General features: G+C 44.0%; 1 pseudogene across 1 annotated transcript; it reads right to left on the bottom strand.

The window, feature by feature from the left end:
* Window positions 1-5,900: 5,900 nt before the first annotated feature.
* On the bottom strand, window positions 5,901-6,778 carry LOC105998890 (annotated as a pseudogene). Its single transcript, XR_001175715.1, has one exon. The product of XR_001175715.1 is annotated as a transformer-2 protein homolog beta pseudogene (transcript).
* Between the last annotated feature and the right edge of the window lie 537 nt (window positions 6,779-7,315).

Genomic DNA, 7,315 nt, shown 5'->3' with positions numbered 1-7,315 from the left:
TACACGGACAGATACAACACGGTCAGTGCCACAAAGCTCAGATGTGGGACACGGCATTGCATTCAAGCCTCGGCATTTATGCTTCAAAGTATTTTAAGTGGCTTCTCAGTTTCTCTGGAGAAATTGATACCTTCTTCCTATAGTTATGACAATAAATCTCCTGCCTGCTAAGTGATAGTGCTTGATAACTGATAACAAATGGTATCATTGCTCTCTGCTTTAGATACAGGGACCAGGTTGGAGCACTTGAACCCTTTGAGCACCCCAAGCTACAACCCACCAGCTACTTCTAGTTTCACTACAAGATTTTTGTCCTAGATTTAATGAGCAGAAATGAATGGCATTAATTGATTGGTGATTAACTCTCAAGTATTTATAGACTATTTTCTATTTATCTATTTATTTTTGTACCAGTACTAGGGCTTGAACTCAGGGCCTCTTGCTCTTTCGAGTTCTCTACCACTTAAGCTATGGTTCCACTTCTGCCTTTTTCCTGTTGAATTGGAGATAAGAATCTCACCCTCCTGAAAAACTAGACTGACAGGCATGAGCCACCATTTCCCAGCTAGGCTTATTTTTATTAGCATTAGCAGTGCTAACTTACCCATTTATGCTCGCAGTGCATCTTGATCGTGGCTCTCCCTCCTATCCCTTCCATCTCCCTATACTCTCGTTTCCTTGTTTCATTTTCACATAGGTACATAAAGTATTTCGACTGTATTTTCTGTTCTTCTCCTCTCGATTCATCCATCCGCCTCCCACAAATATCCACATCCCCATCAACACAGGTTTCAACTAGTTGATAATTCATTTTTATTAGCAAGTTAATTAATTGCTCACAGGGGGCTTTTATGATATCTCACACATGTATATATATATATATATATGTATATGTGTATATATATATATGTATATGTGTATATGTATATATATATATATATATATATGTATAACACTGCTGGCTTTTTGCTGCTAAATTGGAGATGAGAGTCTCAAGGACTTTGTTAATCAGGTTGGCTTCGAACCACGATCCTCAAAGCACAGTTCAGAGCTGAGATCCTCAAATCTCAGCCTCCAGCATAGCTAGCATTACAGCTGTGAGCCAATTCCTGCTGCATAGTCTTTTTTAAAAAGCACCTCTAATTGTAGTCATGAAAGAATTACTATACAAGTTTAAGAAATCACATCAAGGATTACTTCCACTCCATAGATCTCCATAGCCAAAGGCTGTCGTGTATCTGATAGACATGTGCAGTTGGATTTCTGACAGACTAAGCTTTCCAAATGGCCACCTGCCTTGAATACAGGGATGAGATTGCTTGTTGCTTCCGTATTAGGAACAGGGGAATGGAGAAGTTTGGGACTTGGGCAGTAAGAAGCTGAATCAGAGCAGCAAATCCACAGTGTGGATGCTACAGCCTACCCTGAGCTTCCTCTCCAGGAGCAGTTCCTAGAACTCACAATTAATAATCCTACTGACGCTGGGCCCTCAGGCAGCAAAGTTCTTTGTGGTTAAAGCTATATAGTTCACATTCTCACTGATTTCTATGCAGCTTGCTTGTATCTCCAGCATGGGAGCTAGGGAACCATTTTGCACCTGAGGTTAAAATCACCACTCAGTTGGATGCCTGTGCCTCACACATATAATCCTAGCTGCTGCCCAGGAGGCTGAGATGTGAGGATCAAGGTTCAAAGCCAGCCTGAGCAGAAAGTTCATGAGATTTTTATCTCCAGTGAACCAATAAAAACCCAGAAGCAGGGCTGTGGCTTAAGTGGTAGAGCACTAACCTTGAACACAAAAGCTCAGAGACAGCACCCCAATCCCGAGTTCAAGCACCGGGACTGGCACCAAAAAAAAAAAATCATCACCACTTGCTTGATCTTGTGCGCTCAGAGCTGGCAGAAGCATGTGTGTCAGATCACCACACAGATCTCTGCAAAATCCAGGCAACAAGTACGTCTACAGGGGAACCCTGTGTGAGGGGATGAGGAGGAATTTACTGCTGGCTCCTCCAAGCATGCCAAGGGTGGAATTCACTCAGCATCCCAGCAAGAGAGACACATGAGGGCCAGAGCCTGGCTCGAGTGCTGCAAAAGCTTTCAGGACTGAGGTGTCATTCCTGATTGAGAATCATTTCTTCCTGTCTGTACTGTCTGGGGGCTTGAGCTGGAAGAGCGCAGATCCCTGAGCAAGACTGGTGTGTGTCTCCCCAACTCGAAAGGGAGGCTCTGCAGGGAGGTGATGGATGGCAGGCGCCTTCTTGCTAACAGATGGCCACTGTTCGCCACTTAGTGTGCTTTTAACCTCACGGTGTTCTCAGAGTGGGTCAGAGATAGACGTGTGGGAGTCAGGCGCTCTCTCTCTCTCTCTCTCTCTCTCTCTCTCTCTCTCTCTCTCTCTCTCTCTCTCTCCTCCCCCCCTCTCTCTCTCACACACACACACAGGACATGATCCTTCACAGAGTCACAGAGTCCAATTTATTTTTACGCTTGGATTTGTGTGCTGGATGAGGTTAAGCCATCTGTCACCTTAACGACTGGTGAATGAAGGGCTAAAGTCTCAAAGCCCTGGGATTCGTTACTTGTAAAGATTGTATAGATCTAGATTCCTAGATCACAGGGCAGATGGGGCATCTGTGTGTGTGTGTGTGTGTGTGTGTGTGTGTTTTGCTGGTCTTGCAGCTTGAACTCCAGACCTAGCCACTGCCTCAATCTTTATTGTTCAAGACTGTGCTCTACCATTTGTGCCACAGGTCTACTTCCGATTTTTTGCTAGTTAATTGGAGATAAGAATCTCACAGACTTTCCTGCCCAGACTGGCTTCAAACCACGATCCTCAGATCTCAGCCTTCTCCTGAGTAGCTAGGATGACAGACGTGAGCCACTGGAGCCAGCAGTCCGTCTATTTTGTAATGGACAGAATTCTGCTCAGGAAAAGAGAAATGTCTTCATTGCTTCCATGTAAGAAGGTGCCAGGGCTCCAGACCCAGGTGAGTGTCCTATCTCCAAACTCGCCTCCTTCCTCATCTGTCCATTCTATTTCAAAACACTGTCATTAACCATAAATATGCTTAATAAACTTCCCCTGCAGTGGACTGTTTCTATTAGAAGGAATTCTTCTTGCCACAACATAAATTTCCTGGGAAAGATATGGTCAGGTCACACAATGTAACCTATTATGAGAAGCAGAGTAATAAAAGAGCCAGATAATTTATGTGTCTCTCTGGGTTCCTGAGACTTATCTCAAAGAAAAAGGAGCCAAAATGTGAAGACAAATAGAGAAGTAATAGGTGCGGCTGGAAATACTGTGTGCAATTTGTCCAGAACCCTCCTCCCCCCCTTTTTTTAATGCAAGGCACTTATAAGATTCAACTTAAAACATTAACACTGCTGCTGATGAGCAGGGTTATGCTGGGAGAGAGCCAGCCATTCTGTGTCCTTTCAGGAGACCAAGGGAATGGGAATAAATTACCCAGAAATGACTTCACAGCCTAATGAGGGCAGAACAGGAGCCTGAGAAGAGATCCCTGATGAAGGTGAATTCTGCAACACTCCCTCAGTGTTTGCTGTCCTGTGCCCCCTACAGCGCCAATGGCTCAAAGTAACAGCCCTGGCCTGGGCAGCCAGCATAGGTGATCAGCTAACTCTCACCCCAATGGCAGACAAGTCACACACCCTCCTCACACCATACCCCCCGCAGACACTGCACTGAGACAGAAGTTGAAGGAACATGACCATCACTGTCTAACTATTCCTCAGTCCCTCCAGCAAGCTGGTCTTGCCAGCCAGACTCAACTTGGCCCTGGCAGTCATAATAATTCCTCATCTCTGGGTCCCACCTGCCACAGCTGCCATCTGCATGCAATTCTTCTTGCGGAAAAGGTGCTGACTTGTAAGAAGGTCTTATTTGCAGTAGACAGCCTCTGAAATTGTCCATGGGGAGCCAGGAGCCATACATGGCAGATCAGGGGTATGGCTCTTCCCAGTGCCAACATGTTCCACTTACCTGTTCTTCTGGCCCAGGGGTGTGGCATTAGGGCTCATACATAGGAAGAGGTTGGGGGACACACAGATGTACTCTGCTCAGAGGCCCACAGACACCCTGCCATCTCCTTTCTGCCTTTCTGAAGTGGGTAGCCACTATATCCTGAGATCTGGGCTCTAGCCTCCAGCTAGGGTCTCTTTCCAAGTTTCACCTTCCTTTGGGACTTTGCTGCATCCCCAGAAAAAAGTGATTCTTTTCACTCCAGTGTTGTTTCTTCTTTGGGAAGAATTACAGCTGGGTACTGGTGGCTCATGCCTGTAATCCTAGATACTCAGGAGGCTGAAATTTGAAGATCACCCCCCTCCCATCCATATCTAGCCATGAGACTCTTAATTAACCACCAGAAAACCTGAAGTGGAGCTGTGGCTCAAAGTGGTAGAGGGCTAGCCTTGAGGAAAAAAAAAAAAAAAACAGCAAAACAGCTCAGGGATGGTGCCCAGGCCCTGAAATCAAATTCCACAATTGACAAAAAAGAAAAGAAAAAAGAAAAAGAATTACATTAAGTATTCATGGTCTAAATTAATGCAACATCTGTCTTCAAATCAGACTTTTCACTCCTTGACTAAAGCCTGGTCATTCTATTATCCAAATTTCTCTTCTTTTTAAAAATTATTATCTTTAAGTAGTTGTACAAAGGGGTTTTCATTCAACTGTTATTTTATATGTACAATGCGTCTTTTTTGAGTTGTAGAGGGAGTTGCCATTGGACAAAGCAGCTTATGAGTGCAATGCATCTTGGTCCATGTCACCCTTCCATCATTCTCTCCCATCTTTCCCAACCCCACCCAGCCTTCCATGTTCCCTGGTTCCATTTTCATATGTACATTGACTATTATGACTGCATTCACACATCCTTCCTCTCTCCATTCATCTACTCCCCTCCCCCAAATGGTTCTTTTTTTCTTCATTTACATTTATTTAAACACAGTTCTCAAAACATTTGAGTGAAATTGGGTCTCTTTTGGTAAGCAAAGGACCTGAAAATAATATTTAAAAAATGAACAGGCAATCAATCATCAGTTCATCCATGACACAGGTGTAATGTTCCCTTATCTAATACCATACTTTGAAGCACCCAGTTTTAGTTTTTTCATAGTCTAATGCTAGAAGAACAAGAGTACATTTCTGGTGGAATGTAATAACACTCACTGACAACTAGTTGAAATACCATTATCCTATCCCCTTGTAACAAGCTTTAACAATAGCCTTTAAAAGGCATCCATCTGTAACTCTTCTCTTATTCCCTGCTATACATGTATATATAATGCAGATTATGTAAAGGTTGACAAATCCACATTTATATAAGCATTAAGCATTTGCTGTAAATTTTGCATTGTAATTTTTACCTTCTAATACTAGCAGTACAGAGTTACAGAGCGTTTTTTGTTTAACAGTTGCAGGTATATTAAATATGGTATGTTTCATGGACTGGAGGAAAACAGGTATTTTGCCTAATTTACTACTGACAACTTATTCTGTTTTTTTCTAAGCATTGATATATTAGAAAGAAAAGTAAAAATCAAACTGTTTATTGTTGCTTTTTGCCATTTGGTAACATTTTACACACAGGCTTCGATCTTCAGAATACCCTGGATTCAGTAGAAAAACTTTTTAAATGAAGTTTTGTACAATAGAAACTTCTTAGCAGTCAAAATTTAGACTGTAAAAAAAATACATGCAAAACATGAAAACACTTAACTTTGAACTTGAACAAAGCACCAAACTACACAAATGCAGAATGAAAACAGCATTTCAACTCCACCAAAAGTAGTCATCATAAAAGGTGTAAAAGTCACCTAACTCCACTAGGCACTGTTCACTTTTTAAACAAATAAAAAATACTGTCAACAAACAATATTCCAGCTCTATGGCAGGTTTCAGAAACTTTCCAACTTCATGCTCTAATAACGACGTGGCCAATAAGATCTAGATTGAGAACGTGACCTGTATCCTCCTCGACTGTAGTAAGGAGAAGGTGACCTTCTTCTGTAAATTTGATCCCGGTCTTGTGCAGCTCTCCATCCACCTCCTCCTCCACCTCCTCTCCTGTATGACCTGCTGTAGTAATCCCGATCATCATATCCTCCATCATAGCCTCTGTCATAATAATCACGGCGATGTGAGCTGCCATAGGTAGGTCTTCCCATGTAAATTCCTGGTGTTGGGGTATGTGGTCTGTTTGTTATAGAGAAATCAACGCTTATCCTACGTCCATCAAGTTCCATTCCACTGGCACGTTCTTTAGCCTCCTTGGCTACATTTTCGAAATACACAAAGGCAAATCCTCTGGAACGCCTGGACTGCTGGTCATACACAATGGACACATGGGCAATGGGGCCATATTTAGAGAATACTTCTCGGAGGTCTCTTTCGGTGGTGTACAACCTCAAACCAAACACGCCAAGACAACAGTTGGGATCAGGATTTGCCCGATTCCCAACATGAGTAGCCATAGGAGAATGGCTGTGGCTGACTGTAAGACCTGCTACGGGAACGTCTAGGGGAGCGGGATCGAGACCGGGACCTTGTACAATGCCTCCGAGAACTTCTTCTGGATCTAGACCTAGATTCAGATCTGGACCTTGACTTTGATCTTGAGCGCCTGGAGTCTTCCTTGGAGCGAGACCTTGCAGGGGCATGCCTTGCAGACTTCCCCGATCCATGTGCACGTCCACTTCTGGAAGCAGAATGGTATTCCCGCTGGCCGTAGTTCTGCTCGCTGCGGTCGCTCATGACTCCTGCCCGATGTCGCCGCTCGTCCGGCTGCCACTGCACCTGCCAACCCTCTGGCACTTCGTTACAGGAGGCTCCGCCGCGGCCGGGCTGGTGCACCGGATGCTGAGCCGCAGAGACGACGCGCTCAGTGCCACCTCCACACGGGCTCTAACCCCAAATGTTTCTTGAGTCCTTGTTTCTTCTTTTTCTCTGTTTCTCTTATCATTTCTTTCTGCCATCCTCCTCATAACTGCCTTCTGCTCCTAGTCTGGCCTCTCCCCAGCCCAGTCATCCCTTCCATCTACGTAGACTGGCCATCTACTAGAGAGCTGCCAAAGGAAAGATGGTCAGGAAAAACATTCACCTAAATCTGACCTCCTGTGATCCCTGTCCATCCTCCTCTATCCTTCCAAATCCTGGGAATCTCTGCTTTTCTCTGTGGTCAGCCAACCTTACTGGTTGAATATACTGTTCTAGAATCTTGTATTTTCAAAAACTAGTTTTGATTTGGTTTATCTCTTATTTGCAGATGCTCACTAACTTTTCCTTTTTCAT

The sequence above is a fragment of the Dipodomys ordii genome, unplaced genomic scaffold, assembly GCF_000151885.1.
Source record: "Dipodomys ordii isolate 6190 unplaced genomic scaffold, Dord_2.0 Scaffold176, whole genome shotgun sequence".
Lineage (NCBI taxonomy): Eukaryota > Metazoa > Chordata > Mammalia > Rodentia > Heteromyidae > Dipodomys > Dipodomys ordii.
Note: the sequence above shows the minus strand (reverse complement) of the source record. Positions and strands in the feature narration are given on the sequence as shown.